The 8,952-nt window shown below is 40.0% G+C and overlaps 1 pseudogene; it reads left to right on the top strand.

Moving 5' to 3' along the window:
- Positions 1-6,079: 6,079 nt before the first annotated feature.
- Positions 6,080-8,615, top strand: LOC145389892 (ATP synthase subunit a pseudogene; annotated as a pseudogene).
- The last annotated feature ends 337 nt before the right edge of the window (positions 8,616-8,952 follow it).

The raw sequence follows: 8,952 nt of genomic DNA, 5'->3' as shown, positions 1-8,952 counted from the left end.
TTCACATAAAGGTATCCAATAGAGTCGATCATTTAGATAATACCGTACCTGTGCGTACAGCCCTTTACACCAAATATGACCAAAGTGAGTGCAAGAGAGAATGAGAGTGAGGCAGCTTGTGGAAGAGTGGGAAGGAGGGGTGCATAGAGCTCACAAACTTGCCCCCAAGACATCAGTGTCATGTTATTCCACACTTTGTCCAGCTAGCTTCGCAGCTGTGCATGTCTTGAGTTTTCATTATGTAGGCCTCTTAATTGATTCATGGATTCTCAACTGGCCATTGTAACTTTGGATTTTCAGTACTTGTAATGCCAGAAAGTGCCCAGTACATGCCAGCATTATAACACTTGATTCTTGTATAACTAGGCCTCCCTGCACTAAGTTGTGGTTGCATGAAATATGATAAACCTTATTTCTGAGGTAGGAATGAGTCTTCTTGGTGATGTATCAGATTGACCCACCACTTGGCCATCATCATAGGTGAAAGAGGCTGGGAAGCTTCATCAAGATGTACTCTAACTTAATCACAACCTTGTTATTACAGGTGCGGTTCCCTGGTCACTTCTCTTCTGACCTGAAGGATCTGTTAAGGAATCTACTGCAGGTTGACCTGACCAAGCGGTATGGAAACCTCAAGAATGTTGTTAATGATATCAAGAATCACAAGTGGTTTGCGTCGACAGACTGGATTGCTGTATATCAAAGGAAGGTAAGATTGATCCAATGTATGCCCTGCTTTTTCTCACTGAAAAAGTACCGAAAGGTGGGCTGTTCAACTCACCGATTGGCTATTTTTTGTTGCACTAAGGTTTGTAGTGCAACATTTAGGGCACTTAAAAAGCTTTACTGTATGGGTAATGAAACACAAATGATTCAACATAGAAAAACACAGAAAAGGCATATTTGGGGGGGGGGGAGTTATGTTTATCAACACCTGATGTGGGGCAGTTGGACTCGGTGGGCTTTCCTTCAGTGAAACATTCGAGGTTTTCATTCAAGTTGCTCCGACCTTTGATGCCTTCTTGCCCAGTACTGTCCATTAGTTGTGTGCCTTCAGGAGGCCCGCCTCTCTGCTCCCCCTGCTTCAATTCGAATCGAAGCAGCCAGAAGAAGTTTGGTTATATACGTTGATTGGACCTCCTTCAATCCATGACAGCTGCTAGCATTGAGCCTTGGAAACAATATTTGGACTAAGGTACTTGCTGCTGGCAGTGATGGAAAACATGATAGATGTTGAACTCTTCATCGTATTCATGATAATCTCCTCATGTTTTTTACCGTACCTGAATATCCGGAGCTTTCCCGTAGGATCATCCGTGATGTTGGTTTTGCCATAATTAACAATGTTTGGAGGGGGTGCTCCCCTAAGGCTGTCTTCTACCTTTTTAAAGTTGGCCACTATGACCTCTTCAGAGACAGCAGCCTGCTTCCTCAAAATATTTTGGCATATCCTGGAAGACAGCAGGACTTTTATGTCTCTTCAGGAAGCCATGTACTCAGTCTGTACTTGGAAGATTATCCTTGAAATCTGCGATGTAATCTTTACAACTGTCCAGATAGTACTGATGAAGTTGCAGCATATAAATTGCCCCAAAGTGCCAAGGCAAATTGCCTGAGTCAAATTGCCCCTTTAGTCTAAAATCATATTATTTTATAAACAAAAGCAGCTAACTTACTCTGGTAGGTGGCTAAACATTAATGACACTCAGTTTGTTATTATATATCCAAGGGACAGCGGAGGAAAATACAGTTAATCTTGTCTTTATTGTTGTAAGTTACAGCTAAAAAAAATGTGAAAATAACAGAATGAGAAATTGATCACAGTTCACTGACCTTCAGCAAGCTGTCCCTAAATTTAATTTACAATATAAATTAGCAATTTCAGATTATAGCACCATATGAGAGTGTCAGATATACCCCTTTTTACACTGTCTGACCACCTGAGTCTCTACTCCTTATTGAGTCTAATTGCCTCAGGTGAGTCGAATAGCCCCATCTTACGGTAAGTAATGGTGGCAGTAGAATTACAGTAGAAGTTTGCATGATCTTAGTGGAAGGTTTTAATTTCCAGTGTCTTCAACACAAAATATGGTCACTAATTTCACTCTTGTAGCAGTACTGGTATATAATTACCAATCAAGGTCTGTTCACTCTGCACTAAGGTTTTTGTTTCCCCTCACCTCTGAAACTCACTCATACACACCTTAGTTGAAGCTTCCTCACCATGGATGCAGTGCACTCCAGTCTGCAAGAATAACTAGGCAATAAAAATGCATCTAACTGTATTTTTTTTTTTAATATATTTAATTATTATAAATGAAGTCCATTGCACTAGCTCTTTTCCTGCAGTTATGCCAGATGCTTAGATAGATGTGCTTAGAATTCAGAAAGCAGCCATAGGACATTACCAGATCTGAACTGTATTTCTGTTGAAAGTAAGGCTATAAATTTTAGATGCTTAAGTACTGTATACAGTGATCGTATTTTACTTTGACACTATTTATATTTTAACTTTCTCTTACTTTATGCGGTGTATACTAACTAATGCATGTTGCTATACTGTATTTATTTGCTTACCGTAAAGTAGATGTAATACACTACTTGCTTTTACTTTGGGAGCTACTTGAGAATAACATTTATGGGAACTAGCTATATAACCAGTCTTTACTGTGATATAAAGGTAAGCCTATATAATATCTACTGCATATATATATATATATATATGTATCATCATCATCATCATCATCATCATCACCAACCGTTGAATGTCCACCGCAGGACCGGCCTATCCCAACAGAAGTATATATCTATATGTGTGTACTGTATGTATCTATCTATCAATCAATCAATCAGTCAACCTATCTATCTATCTATCTATCTATCTATATAATATGTACATAGAGAGAAAGTAAGAGAGATATCAGAAGTCCCATTGAGTGATGAGCAGGGTGGCTTTAGGAGTGGCAAGGGATGTGTGGATCAAATATTTGCAGTGAGGCAGATAGTGGAGAAGGCTTTTAAGAAGGACTATAAGGTGTTTATGGCATTTATGGGTCTTGAGGAAGCATACGACAAAGTAGACAGAGAAGGATTGTGGAAGGTTTTGCACATGTACAGTGTAGATGGTAAGCTGCTAGGTGTCATCAAGAGTTTTTATGATGGTAGTGAGGTATGTGTAAGGGTAAATGGGCATGTAAATGAATGGTTCACGATCATTGTGGGCATGCAACAAGGTTGTGTGATGTCCCCATAGTTGTTCGATATATATGTGGATGAGGTGATGAGAGAAGTAACAATACGAGTGATGGAGAGAGGGATGGCATTGGTAATGAATGATGATGAACGGAATATGGTATCTCACATTTGTTGTACGCTGATGATGCAGTGCAACTTGCAAATACCGGACAAGAGCTTGGTAGACTAATGCAGAGTTTTGCTGATGTCTATGAGCATCATGCCTTGAGAGTAAACATAGAAAAGAGTAAAGTGATGGTAATCAAGTGAGAAGGTGACTCTTAGTGTGATATTTAAGTGAATGGAGAGAGACTGAATTGGTGAGAGAGTTCAAATACCTGGGTACAGTGACAGAAAAGAGAGGAAAATGTGCAAAAGAAGTGGAAAGTAGAGTGACAAGGAAGGAAGGTAGCTGGTGCAATGGAGGCCTTGATAATAAACAGAGGCTTGAGTGTTGCTGCTGCACGAGGCTTACGCGAAGGAGTGTTAGTGCCAGTTTTAACATATGGATATGAGACTATGGTGTGGCATGAAAGTGAAAAGTCAAAAGTGTGAGAGCAGTGGAGATGGGACTGCTGAGGAATGTGTGTGGAGTAGAGAGAATGGATAGGATATGAAGTAATGTGACTCGTGAAGGATGGAGAGTGAGGGAGTCTGTGGACACCAGAATTGTAGAGAGTGTACTGAGATGGTATGGTCATGTGGAGAGAATGGATAACAATAGAGTGGTGAAAAAGGTATATCTGAGCAAATTTGAAGGAGGGAGGAGGTGAGGTAAGCCAAGGAGAAGATGGAGGGATGGTGGATGAATGTGTAAGGAAGAGAGGTATGGAAGTTGGTGAGGCTGGGGACTGACAGGAGATCAAGATGGCTTGGTAAATGTTGTGAGAAGAAGTGCATGATCAGTCATTTGGCACCCCTTTTAAACGTGACAGCGTTGGGATTGGCTCTATCGGATACATTTATGTGAAGCTACAGAACCTGGTGAAAGTTTTTGGCATATCAGATAAAGCCAGGATTCCAGGGGCTTGAATGATGAATGAATGGAAGCATGGCCCATTGGAGTGGGCAAACTTGGACTGTCTGGATGTTGCTACTCCTCACCCTGCCCTAGGATGGGAAAGGAGGTCCAGATGATGGTGATGATGACATATGTATATATATATATATATATATATACTGTATATATATTTTTATTTATATATAGATGCCTGATATGTATGTATGTATATATATATATATATATATATATATATATATATATATATATCTATCTATCTATCTATTGCCAGACACCATAATCCCTTAAGGGGTGGCCATTTGACTTTGAGTTATTTGTTTTACAGGGAGAGGCACTAACCTTCCACCAACCCACTTGACACGTAGGGAGCACGTATGGTTTGGTTATATGGTTACCACCCAGTGTTGTAAATGGTTTCTTGGCTTACAGGAAACTGCACCTTTAATATTCCCACTGTTCACCACAACCCTTCGATCATCATTCTTCACACACTGCTCACCTATAATATCCCAATTATCCCTCTTCATCTGATTTGCCACCTTAAATATCATATTTTTCCCTTCCTCATGATTTAGGTTATCAAGTCTTTGTGACTCAGACTTCACCCTGCATATCTCTCTTCTAGCCCTATGCTTGGCAGCCAAGTATTCCTCCTTGTTACCACCCTTCTTCCATTCCCGGAAAAGCCTTCTTTTCTCCTTAACTGCAGCTTCTACACCCTCATCACACCACCAAGTTACTTTATGTCTTGGTGGGCCTCTTGTCCAACCGCATACTTCATCAGTAACTCTGAAGAGGTTGTTCTTGAGGGCTCTGTACTGTTCATTAACGCCTCTATCCACAGCTCCCTGTTCAGCCACCACTCTCCTCATCTCGCTATAGAAGGCATCCCATACTACTTGGTTTTTCAGCTTTCATATTTTCCTCCTAGGTACATAAGTCCTCTTTTTCATCACTCATTCTTTAAGCACCATATCACAAATCAATAGTTTGTGCTGCTGCACACACTCCTCACCTCCTATAACTTTAACATCCCTCACTAACCTCCTATCAGCCCTCCTGACCAGAAAATAATCTATCTGACTGCTTATGTTTACATCTACTGTATCACATTTACATCTACAGTATTGCTAACATTTCTGAGAGATTACTTCTTTAGCAGAAAAAAATGGAAGTTCATGCATGGAAAGAAGTACTGTATGCACATTTCTGTATTACCTAATATTCATTCTGCCAACATGGAGATTAAAATTAATATTATGTAAAACATGTGCAATTTGAGAAGAATTCAAGAGAAAAGCATGAATAAAGTAATTGTGGCTTCAGAAATCATGGAATAAAAATAAAGACAGCCATGCACTGTGCCTGACAATAATGACAGGAAATAACATACGGATAAGTCAGTAAAACATTCAGTTTGACAGTAAGAATATATAATAAAGGTTATATACTGTAGATGGGTACAGTGTGTGTGTGTGTGTGTGTGTGTGTGTGTGTGTGTGTGTGTGTGTGTGTGTGTGAGTGAAGAGTCCATTTCACCTGAAATCCTGCTGGTGTGGGTGTTGGGTCTGAGGTGGTGCGATATCCAGCCACACTGTTGGCTTTCATGTGACAGTTGCCATCCTCCCAGACACATGCTGTATAATGCCCACACACCCTCTGAGTTCACAGACTGCCCCTCTAGGGGTAAGGAACCAGGGAATCACCATTTATTAACCCCCTTCACTGAACAAGTATTAATATGTTAGTTTATCTTGGTACTGGAGTGACACCTTCACTAGTGACATTAATAGTACTACACAGTAAGGACTCTTACTGGTCATAATGATCACACAGAGCATGAGTGCAGCCAGAGTGTGGGGAGAGGGTAGGCTCAACTGGGGTAGGAATGATCAGTCGGCTGTGACTTTCCATTTTAATCATCTTTTGACATAATTTTTCCGTTGAGGTGAATATGTTAGTATTTTGTTCTTTGTTGTCGTTAGGGGGTCTTCCTCCTTTTACTGGGTTTGTTCCTAAGTGGTTAGTTATTCAAGAGTTGGCAGGGGCAGGTAATTTTGTTTTGCTGGTTGTGCTTCTTGGGTCAGCTCTTGTGACTTTGTAGTTTTATCTTCGAGTATCAATTATGTCTTTGACTATTAGGACTCTTAAGTTGGTCATTTCGTTTGTGGATCAGCAGGGGTTTAAATGGGTTATGCCGTATTGTATGCTTGTTAATTTTTGGGGGGGCTTTTAATTCCGTTTATGATTATAATTGTTTGGTTGATTAGTTCAAAAATAACATAAGTTTGTCAGGCTTAAGTTATCCTGTGAGGATATCATCCGATCCCTCAGATGGCTCCTATTTTGTGGCTGAATTTAGTTATTATGTTTTTAATTACATTTATTGTTTTCATTGTAATGAATTATATTATCTATCTATACAGTAATCACTCCAATATCCGGATCAATAGAGCCATCAGTAGGTTCGGATATTGGTTTTGTCCGGATATTGGGCCCCAGCTTATGGACTTGTACTTACGGACCCTAACACAGAGAAACACCTATACAACTCCCTCCGGACATGCATAGCACCTATTTAACACCCAAATCACACCAATAAGGCACATAAATGACTGAAATAAATGCAATAGACACATAAAATGTGGGTTTAGAAGTATGTTCATACATTAATAAACATTCTGGTACTTATGGACTCTAACCGAACCTAACCTAACCGAACCTAACCGAACTCTGAAAAACACATTCCTACTGCACATGCATGAGGTAAGTTTAGTATGGAAAGAAGTACAGTATGACACTTTCTGGTAAGTATAGTATGGGAAAAAATACAATATGAAACATTCTGGTAAATATAGTATGGAAAATAGTACAACATGAAACATTTTGGCTACTTACAGCAAGTCCCTGGCCACCTCGATGAATAACCGCCTCCTCTCGGACTCTGACAGTAAGAACGATTTCCTGAAGCACTTGCACTACACTCTTCCTGAAGTCTTGCACTGAACTTAGTCACTAACACACAGAAGTCCGTTCTTTTCACAGTGTTCACTTTAGTCCAAATAATGTTCCATTAAATTTAAGTGTTGCACATTAACTTTTCCCAAGCCATGGCGAAGAGCGTAGGTCTTGTCGCGGTGAGAGACAGGCGGGAAGTGGGGAGGATGCAGCGGCGCTCTATCGGACGTCGGAGGAATGACGAACCAAAACAATGCTCTCACGCGGCGCGCGCGGCAAGTTCAAATTACGGACGGCAAAAAATCGATTTTTTTTCCCCATTTTTTTGGATTTTCGGACCATTTTGGGAATGTTTGATCCCAGGACGATAAGGTTCGGTTAGTGGGGATGTTCGGTTATTGGGCGTCCGGATATTAGAGGGATTACTGTATATCTATCTATAGCCCGACGCCCTAATCCCGCAAAGGGTGGCCGCAGACAAAATGCCTCCAAGTCACTCTGTCACCCACCATTTGACTCCCCTCCCCCAACTCACCCCCCTCCCTCATATACCTCTCAACTCCATCCCTCCACCTCATCCTCAGTCTACCCCTCCCTCTCCCTCCCTCCACCTCACCCACATACACCCTCTTAGTCAGTCTTTCATTCTCCATCCTCTCCACATGTCCAAACCCAAAAAAAATTGAATCGAGATCGGGGGAGATTGATATTGTAGAAAAGATTTGAACGTGATAGCAAGGTTATTTTCTATTTTTGAGCCTTCCTCTGGTTTAATGGAGCTGGAATTAAATTGACTTTCTACTTTTTTGGGATTGATATTTTTGCCATATATTTATTGGGTTTCTCCTTCTCGGTGGTCTGTTGTGTGATATAAGTTAAATATGGCTTTGCATCAGGAGTTTAGAAATATTCTTGGACCCAAACTACAAAGTAGAACTATTATTTTTGTTTCTTTGTTTTTGTCATTGTTTTTAATAATTTCTTCGGTCTCTTGCCCTATGTTTTTACTAGATCTAGACATTTAGTTATGACTTTAGGGTTAGCTCTTCCTCTTTGATTAACTTTTATGATTTATGGTTGGTTTAATCATACTCAACATATGTTTGCTCATTTAGTTCCTCAGGGAACACCTGTAGTTTTAATGCCTTTTATGGTATTAATTGAGAGTATTAGGAACATTATTCGACCTGGGACTTTAGCAGTTCGGTTGATGGCTAATATGATGGCTGGTCATTTGTTGTTAACTCTTCTGGGAGGGACTGGTCCTTCACTAACTTCTTATTTTTTAATTCTTTTATTTGTTGCTCAGATTTTACTTCTTTTGCTTGAATTTGCTGTTGCAGTTATTCAATCTTATGTTTTTGCCATTTTAAGAACTTTGTTTGCAAGGGAAATTAACTAATGGCATCATCACATGGACATCATGCTTATCATTTGGTAGAAATAAGACCGTGGCCTTTAACTGGGTCGATTAGAGCAATAATATTGACTACTGGATTAGTTAAATGATTTCATCAGTTTAATATAGACCTTCTTGTTTTGAGGTTTGTTGCTGTTATTTTAACTATAATTCAGTGGTGACGAGATGTAGTATGTGAAAGGACTTATCAAGGATTACATACTAGAGTTGTGGTTGCTGGATTGCGGTGAGGAATGATTTTGTTTATTGTCTCAGAAGTTTTCTTCTTTTTTTCGTTTTCTGGGGGCTTTTTTCCATAGCAGGTTGGCTCCTGCTGTGG

The sequence above is a fragment of the Coenobita brevimanus genome, unplaced genomic scaffold, assembly GCF_032717465.1.
Source record: "Coenobita brevimanus isolate Jiangsu-jjx unplaced genomic scaffold, ASM3271746v2 jjx.HiC_scaffold_2589, whole genome shotgun sequence".
Taxonomy (NCBI): Eukaryota; Metazoa; Arthropoda; class Malacostraca; order Decapoda; family Coenobitidae; genus Coenobita; species Coenobita brevimanus.
The sequence above is the reverse complement of the archived record's forward strand: the minus strand, read 5'-3'. Positions and strand labels throughout refer to the sequence as shown.